The sequence below is a fragment of the Tetrao urogallus genome (assembly GCF_951394365.1).
Source record: "Tetrao urogallus genome assembly, chromosome: 2".
NCBI lineage: Eukaryota > Metazoa > Chordata > Aves > Galliformes > Phasianidae > Tetrao > Tetrao urogallus.
The window spans coordinates 94,364,190-94,380,507 of record NC_136814.1 but is presented as its reverse complement, the minus strand read 5'-3'; positions in this window follow the sequence as shown (position 1 = coordinate 94,380,507).

Genomic DNA, 16,318 nt, shown 5'->3' with positions numbered 1-16,318 from the left:
ACCAATGATTTAGAGATTGGAAAAGAGTTCATTTCTTTCAAGGGCAGGACAGGATAGTGTACCAGTGTTCTTAAGTGGGCTCCAATGGTCAATAACACAAACACCACCCTTCATGAAAGGGATCAGGGCTTGGTAAAAATAGAAATCCAAATATTTTAAAAACTTTTTCATATTGTCAATACTGTAAATCACTACATGAGATTGTATAGCAACTACTGAAAATATGTCTTCAATAAAATTCGGACCAATTAATTTTACCTAAGCAGTTTGTTTTTATAACAAAAAAGAAGGAAGGCTTAATTTATTACTCCCTTTTCATACTGAAGTCAGTGAACTTAGGCCAGGGATGAACTCAGTTTTGAGAGTCTTAAAGAAATTGAAGTGCTGTGTTTGTGTCATTGTGTAAAGATCTAGTTTATATACACGATCATTGCTTGATTCAACAGTATGTTCAGCATCCTGGCCTGATCCAGCAAAGCATTTAATCACATGTGTGGGCATGTAGGTTGTTTCTTTCACATCAGTTAAACTATTTCTGTGCTTAATGCTAAGCACATTGAAGGGCCAAGCCTACCTACAATGGAATTATAATTTTTTAAAATGCCATGCAGGAAAAGCAGTGCAATTCACAAAGCTACTGTCAGGACATGTACCACCTCTTTACTGCAGAGAGAGCCCTAAGGTGCCTAGCCTTCCTCGCTCATGCTCTAATTGACTCCATGCACATGAAGAGCTCACAGTATGTCTCCTAAGGTGTCTAGGAAACATCTCTTGATCACTGAAGTGGAAGATTGAAAGAACGTGTGTCTTGGTTCCTAAAAGAACAGGAGCATTTTCGAAATACAGTTTGATTCTGCACCCTGAAATATTTTAGGTAATCAAACCAATATATCAAAAAGTATTCAGATCCTGGAAGCATCCACCTTCTACAGTCCTGTGAAATAGAGGAGGGTTTGTCAGAGAAGTGCCAAATATCCAAAGTGTAATTTCCTGTGGTTGAGCATTTGCACTTCAACTGGAACTGATTAGGAAGGTTTGAATCTAATAACTGAAAAATCTGGGCAGGAGAGGTCACAGTCTTGCAGATGATCTTTGGAGAAGTCAGATGAGGGGATCCTATGAAGAACTCAGAAGATACTTTGGCAAAAACTAAGTGCTGAGAGAGCAGGATAGGAATGAGGGAAGGAACAACGAACCTTTAAAGGTGAACTAGTGGGAAGATAAGAACAAGACAGATAACTGCAATAAAAAGCTTGGGATAGAAAAATGAGTATGGTTGACTTTCAGGTTTCTCACCAGAAAGGCAGAAAAGCAGAAGGTAGAACAGCTACCATGCTGGTTTCTCCATAGTCTCCTTGTAGCAGATTATGAAAAGTCACTGAAGGTCTTATCTCTTATCTGGTGGTGGAGAGAGGTAGTAAAACATCATGGCAGTCTGAGGTAAGCAAGAAAGATAATTACGGAGAAGTCTGCCATGCATCTTTAAATGAGAAAACTTAATAGGAACTGTGGGAGCCAACAATAAGAGCTAGTACTTGGGGTGCTGTGTTGAAAAACATCTGTGATGAAGGATATAGACAGGGGCTTTGTGTTTTACTTCAATAGCTATGCGGTACTGGTAGTGAAAATGAAATGGCTCCCATTAAGGGTATTGTATCTGTTAAAGAAATTTTGGAAAGAATGAAAAGGATGAATGGTAAATGGCAGTGCTGCCAGTCTGATCAGCTTTAACATGGATTACTCCACTCCATTTTCAACAGTGGGAAAAACAGTCCTATAAGAATCTGACCCACTTGGTGAATTTGAACTTAATATGTAATTCATGGTAGAAATGATTTGTTGATTCTCTATTTGCTGACACAATGACAAGAGACAAGTTTATCAACACCCAAAGTTTTCTCGGGCCTTGAATGATTCTGCTGCTTTTTATACAATACTCAGTGGCATAATCATGGACTGGTGAGAATGATGAAGCTTATCAAAAGGGACTGCAGTATTTATTGCTGCTATCATACTGAATTCTGTTCTATGTGCTGGATTTTTGTGAATATTAAAACAAGCATAGTAACAGGTAAAAAACTTTGATGCGCATTGTATAGTAATCATTTTAAATAACTGTCAAATTCATATTTATCTGCATTTGCAGTGGAAAAACTATTACCCGAATTAAGTCAGGACACAAAACCCAGTAATATGGACTCTAAATGTGCATTCCCAATTTATATGACTTTTGAGTTATCAAACATCCTGAGAATTTTTGGCATCTCTCAAAACAAAAACACTTTGGAAGCAGTGTGAATCTGATGCAAATTAATGTTGTTTTTTGCTTAGACAGCTAAGGGATTTTGGATCAGACTTTAGCACACCGGCACAATTTGAATGATACATTCATTAATCTTTTCCTTACCATTTTCCCACAGGTTTTGCTGGAGCAGTGGTGAGTTTTAAGATAGAGAGAATCAGATGAAGTAATAGGTAAAAGTTACTTCAAGTGTAGTGGCCTGCATGGTGGAAAGCATGGAAATACTCACGAGAGAAGTAAATGAAATGAGCCCATGGTTTGAATTGCAGATGTACTGACCAGTTAAATTTACGTACAGAAAATCAGTCAAGCAGTTCTAACCACAAAGTTACAACATCTGGCTCATGAACTCACTTATCCTCACAGCGCTATAAGCTGGAATGGTATAGCAGACAACGTATCACACTATTTTGGTATTCTTTCTTTAAGTATCTACATTTACCACTATTTAAAGGTGCTGAGCTTAGATGGACTTTTGGTTTGACCTTTGAGCTGTTGTTCTCAAGGTCAGTCATGTAAATTCCCAGTCGCAGCATTTAGTGACAAACATATTTATGGGCAATCTCTATAAGTCATTACATTCTGCACCAGCTTTAAAAAAATTCAAAGATTACACCGATTACTGGTTTGCTAGGAATACTTTCTTCAGCTCCACATTTAACCATGAACTCACTATATGTCTTTGTGAGAAATTTTCTACAGATGCATTTCTTCCATGAGCTCTATTGCTTTAGCCTCTGTCTTTTTCAGGGGCTATGTTTATATGCTTCCACCCTGGATACAATTAGATTAACATTCATATGTATTTTTTTATTATTTCAGAAATTAAGCAATTTAAATGAGGTTTCTCTGTTATGAGCTGTATCACCTAATTGCTGCTTACGCAGCAAAAAGGTAGACAAGTTGAGTGCATGATGTCAATCTTCAGGAAGCCTCCAGAAATGACTGTCTTTCTCCACAGAAATACAGGGAGCCCAGGATATTTTTCTTCTAATACCAATGACTTGATCACATGGTTAGAGTTACCACAGACAAATCTCAGATCCCTTGAGCTCTGTTCCTTTGGGTTAAGAACAGCTGGGAGGAGGTTAAAGGTGGTCGTTTTCACATCCATAGCAATAGCAGAGGAGGGCTAAAGACCAGTAGTATAGACATCTGCCTTTTCAGAGAGCTTGCAGGCAAAATACCTTAGGCAGCCCTGGTTGAGAAAGCTACAACTCTGCTCCACTGATGCTATAGTGAAAGGTATCCCCAGTACCTGAAACCAGGCTGGTAGTTGTATGACACTTGCATTCCTGATTCATATGGTCATGTTTTGTGCAGCCACAAAATAACACAGGATGCCCTAGCTTCTTTCCTCACTTCACTAAGGAAGTCCATATATTCATATAACACGTGAGGCCCTACTGGATGCTTTCAGGAGGTCAAACAGGCCCTTGTACTTTGTTGTACTTTGGCATGATTCAAAAGAAGCAGTCAAAATTCGGACCTGTGTGGAGACTGTGTGTTGTAAAATGGAAAGCACGTGACAATTACTCTTGTGACTGTAACAAGGGGAGCCAGTACGCGAAGAAAGGAACACTTAGCTGCAGGCTAGATGAATTAATTTTTCCAAAACTGTGTGTGTCACAGCCTTGATAAAACTCTGTTCTCTTTGTACACTCCAAGCTGCTGTGTTTGGGTAATTTTACAAGGTATCTGAATGTTTTTAGCTTTCTTATGTCTCAGTTAGATTTAGGCTCTCTTTCTGGCAGAGTTCTTTGATATGGTTTTTATCTACTATTGTTTGAGGGAAGCAAGACTCCTACAACCCATCGCCTCCTCCTCTACTTCTGCACGTGCATCTTTTCCCAGAACTCCACATTGTGATCAACATGGATTTGCAATTTTTCCTCTCAAAGTCATAGGATATCTGAGATGAACATATGGGTTGCAAAAACAGTCACATCTTACTTCAGCTAGCATTAGAAATACATGTCTGTGCAGAAAACATTTTCAAATTCAGCCTCCTGCTTCAGTTTCTGTATTAGCTTGAGATGGTTTCCCTTCTTCGGCCAGAATTTTCTGGGCTGTCCATGACATTTCTCTAGTTTAAATTCTAAATCAGTGAGTTTTACCAAGTTCTCCAGCTCTCTGTCTGTTCCCTCTTTCTTTAATCTGACATGATCTTTGAGAAAATAACTTCCGTAAGTCTCTTTCCTATACCTCAGGTGATCATTAGATAAGTCTTATCAGATGACTATTTCTTGGTAACAAATCTGTAGTTCAATTATTATCTTTCCTGGGAATCAGACCTGAAATAACCATTTCCTCTGGATAGTCGCCATCTTTTATCCAAGCATGCACCATTTAAATGGAGGTTCATCAAAATCAAATGGTTCACTATTTTTAGCCAAGAGCCAGGTGCAAGCAACTTTTCTGTCACCTACTGTGGGTTTTATGTCAATACAGAAGCAAAAAATTGGAAGAAGGAACTGAGTGTGCCACATTCCTGCTGGAACTTGCATGTTGACAGATGTCCATAAGAAAGATTCCAGTGTCAAGAAAAAATCATAGGTAGAGAAATTCCCCAAACTGTCTCAATATGAAGTGCTGTTTAACCATATGTCTCATTATAATTAGCTCTGGTAGGATGCATATATTCCAGATCTGAGTTGATAAAATATATTCATTTTGATAGGATGATTTTATAGACATCTAAAATATTTTCTGCCTAACCACAGAATGCAACTGTCCTTGCCAATGATGTGAAGTCAGCCTCTTTGAGATGCAAGTACAGACTCAGAAAATGGTGCCTAGCTTCACGGAACACAGTGATCTCCCGTGGCTCCACCATATCCGCATCCCTGCAAGCAGTCTGCAGGACTTTGTTTAGCTCAGTGTCCATAAGCCAAGAACAGGTCTGGTACCATCAATGTGAGAGATCCCATCTGTTTTACAACTGGTATCTCTTGCTTCACACAAACATTCCCGTTCTTTATTTACTGGGGATATCAAACTACTTTTGAGCGAGATAGGAAGAATTTAAAATAAAATTCTTAATTACGTAAACATAGTATGCACCTTGAATGTGAATACATGATTTGAATGTGAGCAAAGCAAAAATCCAAGCGAGGGACTCTGAGGAACTGAAATTCACATCTTTTTCACATAGAAGATTTGAAAGGAATGAACTTCAGAAATTCTCGTTCAACAGATCCAAATCCTGAAAAATATTTCATCTGAGATTACAGTAGAAACACATTGAGTGGAGAGACCAGTAAATTGGCCATTCTTATGTAAGAAGTGGATTTGGATGTGTATGTGAATTGAATTAGAACATAAATTCTTGACTTTTAACACATGCTACCTGAATACCCATCTGCTTAGTCTAAGAACAAAAAAGGGGGTCATTAACGTAGTTCTGAATAAATTGTCACACAGATACATATGTGTTGAAATGTGTTACAATATTTAGAGCCACTTCCTTTAAAAAAACAAAAAACAAAAAACAACTGTATCTTAAAAAGCCTGCTGCATTTTTTATGTGAAAACTAAATAGCAAATTGGATCTGCATCTAACAAAAGAAATTCATGTTTTGAAGTTGTGGAGCGGTGGCTGACCACTCATACACATGGGCTGACTAGAAATGTTGCTTAGAAACACCACGTTATCAAAGAGAGCCCAACATCAGGTTGGAGTGTTTCCCAGACAGCCGGTTAGTGATGATAATTTGCAATGGAAAATTCTAATATCTGTTCCAACACTTCTTTATTTTCTAGATCTTCTTACTTTTCCCTCTTCAGATTGTTTGTCATGTCACTTTACAATTTTATTCCGAACTCTGATTTGAAAGATAGCATAGAAGTATGTAAACTATGGTTCTGGATTGGTAAGTGCTTCAGCAATTATTAAGAAAATGTTCATTGGAATATATTTTATGGAAAATCAATGATGAAGGAACTGCAGTGTAAACTGATGTTGTTGATATTGAAACTTATTTGGCTAGCTTTTAATGTACAACTTTCTTGGTATACTTTAATAATAATCGATTATCGTGGACTGTTTGATTCTAAAATTCATTAAAAAATTACCAATCCTGTACAAATATAGGAATTATCTATCCAAATATTACAATCATCTCCTGGACAAGAGATGATTTTCTATTTTCAAACAGAAACTGCTGCCCAGGTAGGACAACTAAAACCAGCATTTGTCCTGTCCCATGAATGCAGGAAGATTGGACAGACTTATTTCAGACTCCAAGGCAATTTTATATTGCAATGGCCTGACGTCTGCTCCTCTGGTCCATGCCATGACCCAGAGCATCTGTCACCCCAACTGCTGTGTCTGGAATTAGGAACAAATAGGTCACACTAGGGCATATGTAGAGAGGTAATCTCTGAGCAAACTAGGTCCTAGGTGGTGTCAGTTTTTCAGATGTTTTCAACTCAGATATTTGTGTTTGTACACATGTATTGAATTCTATATCTTATAGAAGAGATTTCACACTTTTCTCCTTGCAAGAACAGATTTTAATCAAAAACTGAGCCCTTGAGTTGACTCAGAGGAGGAGTGCCATCTACTGAGTCTCCCACGTGAGTTTGCACTTCATCTGCCAGGACTCATTTGGAGGTCACCAGGGAAGTGCCCAAGTGAAGTAGAACAAGTCTTTTTCTTAAGAATCCTTTTATTAAACATATATAAGTTTCCAGATTTCCCCAGCAGCCCTTCTCACAGCTGAGATCAAACCTCTTTCCCCACTTGCTTTTTTTTTTTTTTTAAATTCAAAGGGAAACATGCAAAGTAGTGGCACAATAGAATAAAAACTTGTTTCCTGATCAAAACAGGTGTCAAGACTCAGCAACTTTTTCACTTCTATCATAAAACAGGGTAGTTCTTTTCCTTGAAGTTACCATTTAATCAAGTGCAGACAGGTCTCAGCTCTTTTCTAGTCCTTTATTTGCATTTCAAGCTTGTTTGAAGGAGCAGAATAGAAAGTTTAAGGTTTGTGGGCAACTGAGAATGTAGAGAATGGCAGGACTGTGTCTGTGGGGAGTTTAAGGGCTTGTATGCTCTGTGTACAATACTGTGTTTTCAAGCCTGTTCAGGGCTCTGCCATTCCCCATTGCTCAAAGACTACTGCCAGGTTTCAGAGTAGTAAGCACAAACTGAAATGTTTAGGTTACTTACAGTATAAATGTCCCCTGCCAGAGATATCGTTCATGTGGGAAGGCGCAAATGAGTTGTGAAAACAGAGCGTAGAAAACGAGGATGACAACAGAATGTGAGTGAGAGATCCGTCTCAGAAAAGTAGTAGAAAAATGCCATTCCATATTTAAGATTTCCATGTACCCTAGAGGAACAAATTGCAGTTGGTATACCTGAATAAGAATGAACTTTCTGAAAAGAAATGAAAACTCCTGGGTGACATCTGAGTGCATAGCAATACATGCTCACACCCCCAGCCAGACCACAGTGTCGGTAGAGTTTGAGTAGCAAGGACCAGGATAGCTTTCCAACTGAATGTAGCACAGCAAAGTCACTGCTGCACTGGGATTAGTAGATATGCAGAGTGGTGTGGCGTTGAGTCTGGTTTTTTTTTCAGATGAAGCATAGAACTATGCTGTACTTAAGGAAATTTCAGATTAGAGCAGTATTAGCTCAGGTAGCTTTGTTGTGGCTTGACGGCATGTTGTAAGTGTGCCTTATGGCTTATTAAAGAGAGCTTATCCAACTGGGGAGAAGACACACACATATGTACTGTAGACAGCCAGATATCCTGCTCTTATCTGGCTCTTATCACAGGGAATTTCTGATGAATCTTTGGAATCAAACTTTGGAAAAAAAAAATAAATATCCAAATAATGCACAAATGTAGGGGGAATAATTGAGATCTGTATGTAGGAAGATGCCAAACAGTGAAAAAGGGATGAAGAGTCAAACTGGTGACAATCCTGTTTAGAGGAAATAATGTGGATGACTCAGTCCAAGCATTGGAATGCAGTGATTGGCACTGTGACAGCTGCAGCCTATGGCTCTGGCCCCATCCGCTGGCCTTAAGTAGCTGTTTGCCACTGCTGCAGATTGATTTATCTGTAATGAAGATTAGAATTGCTGTCAAGGAGGAGCAGGGCTTAGTAATTTTTTTCTTTTTTTTTTACCTCAGTTGATCTTAATAGATGATCTATTGTCTTAATAGATATCTTAAAGGTAAACTTAATTAAAAAAAAAGGTTTTTTTTAGCAAGTTGTGCCTTATTCATAATTAAGAAACAAAGAAGCCCATTATACAATTGCCATCATATTGTTTTTATCGGGTCTGCTTTCCTGTATGATCTGCATTTATATGTGTGTGCAAATGGAGAAAATATATCTATCCAGATGTATGTGCGTGTGTTACACGCATACTTATACAGATATGTGCATTTTTTGGACTTTGTCCAACATTTTCCATTGATTTTAGCAGGGAAGGACAAGATATGAGATCCTCTTTAATGTTCAAGTTCCTTGAGGCTAGTCTTTTTTGGGACATTTAGACTTGGTGTGTTCTATATGTGGCCCAGTTTTAGGGCGTCTGAAGTACTTATGTTAATATGGACATACTCAACAGTTAAAAAAAAAAAAAAAGAAAAAGTGTTTTTCTGACTGGGGTTGCCAATCTGTTAACTTTGTTTTATCTAAAATCTTACCAGTTGTTTACTTTCAGAGAATGCGCATCATTGTCAGTCAGAAGCAGGCCTAACTTCTTTTAAACCATAGATATTTTTCAATGAAATCAGTATTTTTGAGCTGTGGGATTATTTTAAGCAAAAATGGCAAACTTTCAAATAGACGAAAAGATCATCTTTCCTTAAAATGGTTAAACATCAAAAAATTTCTTAATAATGCAAAAAGTTTGTTTGCAGTGCTTTCAATTCTGATGCAGAAAATTCTGCATGTTCTGTGAACTTGCTCACATATCACTGAAAGAACACATTATTCTAAGAATAATTTTTGAAACAATTTACAAATAATTTAAGATGTACAATCTTTGAATATAGATTAGCATCACTGTTGAAGTGTTTTAAAGTACTTCTGTCTCACATAATTTTAGTTTTATAATACCAGTGCTGGAGTAGCACGTGGTTCTTGCAGGAAATCACTAGGTGGAGCTCTTCTGCACAGTGCCAAGTTATTTTTTCTGTGTTTGAGCAAATGTGTAGACTCGAGAAGGAGCACAAAAAACATGCTACTTTATTAAAGGAATTTACAGAAGCAAAAGTAGTGGTTGCTTTATGCTGCTCTGATGTCCTGAAGTCTCAGACAAGGTTGTTTGCTGCCAACAAGGACTTGGTGTTCCATAGAGAATTCTGGAAGAAAAGATGTACAGTAACCCATACTGTATTTAGCCCTTACTTTGTTTTTTTCCCCAATCTTTTCCTGAGCAGACCTACAAAGCCCTGAAGACACTTGTGCTCAGGAAAGGGAACTAGCAGTGTCACGCTGGGAGACTAATACCTTTCTTCTGAAACTGGAAAATGTAATGTAGACTCCAAGAGGATTTGGACTATACCCATGAGCAGGAGATACATATCTGCTCTCTAAATGAATATTAAATTCTGCACATAGGAAATGGCAGGCATGCTTAGCTACATTTCATTTCCCCAGAAGAATAACCAGGCAGAGAAAAGGAGCCCTGCTTCCAGTGATGGCACTGACTTGCACCACTGAAGGAACCAGACGTAGAAGACTGCAAGACTAGGGTGTTGAATGGATCTACGGAGAGAGAGGACGTTTTCCTCCAAAAAATTTGATCCCAGTTCAGACCTGCTGAAACTGTATGCTGCCTTGCTCTGAAAAGCTCGTTAAAATGTGTGTAGTATTTGCTTAGAGCTGTTTTGTTGGGTTACCTGTTTGGCTGAAATGTTAAAAACTGGTACAGTAGACTTGCCAAAGAACACAGGCAAGCATTTGAGATCCATATGATAGCAATATCAATTGTAATTTTGTCTGTGTGTCCCCCATCTGGGATGGGGGAGAGAATAGGAATGTTGACATCATCAATGGAAGGACTGAAAATGAAGAAAATACCATTTTTAAGGTTAGCTTCATTTCTGTCTCTTTGAATACATTAATTCTGATAGTCTGTAACAGTGCTTACTAGAAACCAAATGCCTGCCTCTTACACAGCTGCAAAGAGAAATTTGGTTCCAGACTGCTAAAATGCCCAGAATATTATAGAAAATATGTTGAAACATGCCTCTTTTCCAGGAGACTTTCTTGGCCATATCTAGTACAGTATGACATAACATTTTTAATTACATACTCTTTGTATTTTTTATTTTGAAATCACCGTCACCTCTGCTGTGTTCTATTTGAACAAGTATATAAATAAATATGTGTCATTTTTCATTTCTACTTCAAAATCACTGTTTTATTTAGTACATCAGACTGCGGGTAAACTTGCAGGGAGAGTGCTTGGATAAAGAACAGTCTCTGAAGGAACTTGTCTTGTAAGTGTGCACAGAGAATGAGTCAGAGAACTGAAGGATGGAGAGCTTTTTTCTGCTTCCGATTTTACTCTATGATTGCAATTATACACAAAGCTCTTTTATAGCTAGGTAAACATTATTTAAACGTACAGTTTTAGTCTTGGCCACCAACTGCACCTTCCTTATTTATAGGGTGCTTAACATAGGATGCAGTTACAGGATTTAAAGCACTTAGAGGAATGCTGACTGCTAACATACAACTAATGCCAACTGTTGCTGTGTTTGATTATATGAAGATCTTGAAAATATCAATTATTCAGAGCCAATTGGTTCTAGGTGTCTCAAACTCAGCTCTTCAGTTGGAAAATTCCTAAACAGAAAATTTTAGCTTTAATTTTCTATTTATTTCTTGCCTATTGAAAACACAACACAGAACAAAAAGATGCTGATATCCCAGAAGAATCAGGCAGATATGTGCACTCTTGTTTTGGAATAATTCATTTACTGCAGCATCAGATTGAATATAACGCCCATGAGGAAATTATACTGTACTCAGCACAAAACTTAGTACCATCACATAATTGAGTGAAGAAGGCAAGTAGAACATACAGAATGAGTCAAGGTCCTGTGCAACAACAGGAGGTGATACAGATATACCATCCTCTATCACGTCATGATTATATTCCCCAAAGGGGCTGAATGAAGTCTACACACACAATATTAATTCTGTGGTGTGCTGAGGAAGACTGTTAAGCAAAACAGACCTGTTTGACCCTTTCAGGCCTTTCATGGGGAAGTAATATAGATTTAGAACTACATTTTATCAAGGAATATATGGAAAACATCAACCTAAAATATTACAAGAACAGTTACTAGCTTAATACCTTTGTCTAAATTCTGATTTCATAACATAGAACACTTAAAAGAAAGTTTCTGTGCAATAAAATTGTTAGTCTTTGGGCTAAGGAGGAAAAAAAAAAGATGCTTTTCTTTGGACTGAGAAGGAGAAAGATCTCAGCTATTAGAGATTCTGAAATTTCCAGTTTATTGAAGGAAAAAAAAAAAAGTTTCAGCCATGGCTCTTCTCCCCACACACCTTATTCATTTTTTTCCCAGATGCTTGTAACAGAGAGGAAAAATGAGGAGAAGAAAGATGTAGTTATCTAACCCAGTGAAATGTGGCCAGCTGGTTCCAGATTTTCTTCATTTTTTCCTTTTCATTCTAATAACACTTACACATTCATTTGTATTTCACACAGGCCCCAGAAACCTGAAATAATATGACTGTATGCTGTGCAGCTGATGGATCTTTTCTGTGTAAGATGTCTTGCTTCCTCCATACGAAGTAAATGGTTCCAACGGATGTGTATATTAAAGTTCTCAAGCTGCACTGTGAGTGGTAGCAATTTGGACAGAGACGGCAGCTTGAATGAATGCTTAGAACGTCTTGCTTGTCATTGCTGTTGTTATTTGAGATCACACTTCCAGAGGTTGGAGTTTATTAGTTGAAGTATTAAGGACCTCACTGTGTTGTCATGAGTGATTTTAATCTATTACACAAGTAGGCTTAAGGGGCATTACTATGTAGGGAGACAATTCAAAGGTGTTGTGTTTGTCTCTTGATTTGTATGGACTTCTATTAGTGGTAATTGATTGCTGGCCTTTATGTATACATGTAACTGTACACATATGGTTAGCTACTCTGGTGTGTGAGTGAAAAATGGATGCACTACTTGTCTGTATGCTTCACAAAGGGAATATGGAGTCTACATGTTACAAAACACTGCATGTGGAGTTAACGCAATAGCTGTTCACAAAGGGGTGCAAGTCATACAATAGGCTACTTTTCAGTAATTACTCTTGAGTTATTCAGGCCCCAAGTGCATATAAAATGAATTAAAAGAAATAAACTTGAGTTGAAGGTATTATATCCCTCTCCTCTTAATTTCTGTGCAAACCTTTAAAAAATCCCAGCTCCCTGCTGTTTTGGAGAAACAAATGTAATAGCACTGAGCTAATATACATGAACCAGAAAGAGATTGGCTGGTTTCAGCTCAGCCATAGGCTGAAAGCTCTGCAAAAAGTGGATGAAAATAGAACCAAAAAGAACATAACTGAGAAACAAAAAATATTTCAAAAGGCTTCCCTATCGTGGCTTAGGTAGGATTTTTTTTCCTTTCTTTTTTTTTTTTTTTTTTTTCTTTAGTAGATGTTGAGTTTAATTTTTCTCTAAAAAGTGCCAGACCTAATGAGCTGTATGCTACTATCCTATCCACAGCCTTTTTTTTTTTTATTTTTAATTATAAAACTTTTGTGGGAAGGACTTTTGTTTTCAGTCATCTGTAAAATGTACAGTGTTACGTAGATAATAATTTTTTAGGAAAACTGCAAATAGTATTTGCTTGCTGGAGTGAGTGTCACACTGGCCAAACAATATGCTTCTGGATGAGTGATAATAATATTATTGCTGTACTCTCATTCTGTGTTTCAATGGATGTCTGAAACGGACACATTTGACACCAGACTTGCAAAGGTAACACACAAAAGTGCTGTCAGATTGGAAGAAGTCTATGGTCTAATTCCAGAAATGGGGCTTTGATATGTGTATAGTTTAGTGTGCAAGCCTGCTCTGCATGAACCTCTGAAAATGACATTCAAGAGATGTTTGCTGTGCTTCACTACATCCAGATCCGATACCTTAGGGCCTGGAAATAAAGTACTCGTTTTCTCATCATTTTTTGGTTCTGCTTAAGATGCAGAGGTCCGTATGCCATCAGGTATTGGTCCCTTCCAGAGTCTCCAAGAAATGGTCTCAGGTATGATCTTGGTTTGGAAGAAGGCCTTTTCATTCCCCATAGCTCATGTCTTTGCACGTAAAACTTTATCTTTTCCTATGTGTATTTCTGGATTATGCCTCAGTGACTTCTGTGCAGCCTGTTACAGTGAGAAAGCCTAGTTTACTTCTGAGGCATCTATTTTCATTCTAAAAGCAATTTTTTTTTTCATGCAAGCTTACAATAAGTGACCAGAAATGGATGAAACCTGTAATTTTTGATGAAGAAACAATCTCCATGCAAGTTAATGCCTCATTTTATGAATGTCTCCTTTGACTTTTCTCAATATCTCTTCCTTCTGTTTTATTCTTGATTGATATTTGTCACAGATCACAGAATCGTAGGGGTTGGGAGAGACCTCCAGAGATCATTGAGTCCAACCCCCTGCCAAACAGGTTCCCTACACCAGGCTGCACAAGTAGGTATTGTCTGGTCCTCTCAAACACAATGTTACAAGGATTTTCTAAGGTAGGAGTTCTAGCTTTGTCTAACTGTGCAGTGAGCAGTGTATTTTTATGTATGTAATACAAGCTTGCATAGGAATAAAAAACTGCTGCACCCTTTCTCACTGGGGTTACAATTTGGGGTGAATGTGAGCTCTTTACTTTGGCTAATGATATATATGACAAAGCAAGAACACAGCATGGAGTTTCTCTGCTGTATACTGCCCTTTGCTTGGTCCTGATGCCCCAAATGGCTGCTCACTCTGCTAATCAGCTGCAGAGGGAATGGCACTATTCTTGCTTGCATTTTTCATTTCTCTTGAGGAGATTCTTACTTGAAGGTAAATACTTTACTTAGACTGCAATTGAAGCTAGCCAGTTTGTGAAGAGCAGTAAGAAAACTCTTTTTGTTTCTTCGCAGGACTGCTAATTATTATTTTTTTTTGCAGAACATTGGAAACAATTGAGTTATTGTGGAGTTCAGTGAATGCTGCTTGCAGCATTTGAGAGTTTTGCTGTCTTTCCTCATTCCAGCTATAGGGCCTCTATAAAAAATTGCTTGCACTGGAGCTCCCGACCAAAACTAGGTCCATGTCATCTCAGCTGGGATTTCATTTCCAGCACAGAAGTCAGTTTGGTTTTGTAACTTTACAATTCTTCTGGCTGAGCTGGAACTGAGTTGTAAATGTGAACCAACATATTTTGAATTAACCCATAGAAACTCCACTGACTTTTATGTTCTGGTTTTGAATCAAGCTTAATAAAAAAAGATATGCTTATTTTCATGAATCAGACTGAAAAATAACTCCTGGGAATTATTCCACTCTTTTCCTCAATAAATGGCTCTTGAATGTAGTTTTGAATAGGAGTTAGCTGTCCAAGATTACTCCTCCTAAGTGACCATCCAATGTAAAATATTGTTAAAATTATTACTTTATTCTATCCTGTGAGGTGCATCTTGCAGGGTAATCATCATACATAGAAACCAAAGAAGTGAACAAACCTGTAGCCTATGTGGGCTTTGGACAGGGTTGGTGTGGGATTTTCTGCTCTGTACACCCTGAGAGCCCTGGAGATCAATGTTCAGACACCTGCATAGGACTAGATGGAGCTGGATGAAGTCCAGGTCTGGACAGGCTTACATATTTAGTTTTCTTATTGCCTTTTCCACAGCTGATAGCTGAAGTGATTTAGATAAATAAAAGGCTATGACACCTGTGGAGCTTGGGAGCCCCACGAGGCACTGAAATGGATGGCTTTCTAAAGTGAAGCTCCAGTACCAAGAAGTGGGAAACACTGCTTTCCATGAGGTAATGCCTAACAACTGCAAGTCATTATCCATTTACAATGTTTCACTGTACAATACTGTGATTTCACAGTATACACTAGAAGGTTAGGGTTAGAAAAATAATAACACTGAAATGACTTCGATTTGAGAAGGACAAACCTAAAGGCAAATTTTTTTTTCTTTTCTTTTTCTTCTTTTTCTTCTTCTTCTTCTTCTTCTTCTTTTTTTTTTTTTTTTAATAAAAAAGATTTCTAAAGCTTGCAGTTTACGGTTTTTATTTGAATTAGAATCCCCTAGGATTCTGTGCAAAGGTGTTTATATGTATTAAATATGATTGATGGCTGATGTTCAGCAGATTATAAAAGGAGAATAGACTAGCCTCTGTGATATCTTTTGCATAGAAATATGAATTCTAGCAGTAGAAAATAGATGGATTTCTGTAGTGTGGATATTATGATTTTTATTCCTGATTATCCTGACAGAACATTTCATGCTGTGGATGATAAGACTCTTTGTTTTAAAACTACTAGGACATGTATCTCCTTTTGATACATACAAAATTGAAGATTCCAGGAATGGTGGTGACAAAGGTCAGGTTTACTTCCCATAACTAACGGGTCTAGTATGTGCAAAGTCTTTTTGTCTTTGTTTCCTAGCAAATTAAACAGCTTCAGAGTACAAAACCAGGTATGAGAACTCAGTTATCCATACTGTCAAATTGTTAGGCTGGTCAAAGGCATGTTATTTGCCTATCTGACTGGCTCTCTCCCAGACAATTTCCAGACAGGACCAGGGAGTTGGCTTGGGCTATAGACTTCACCCAGAAAGCATTTCAGTTGCAACCACCTTGCTTTTGAGGGCAAGAAAAATGAATACAGACACAGACTACTCCAATTTTTTGTCCTCATCACTAGAAAAAGGTCGTAGATATTTGATTTTGCAGAGATGTCAGTTGTACTAATGAGAGGAACAAATTTTCTGTATTGAAAATGTACTAG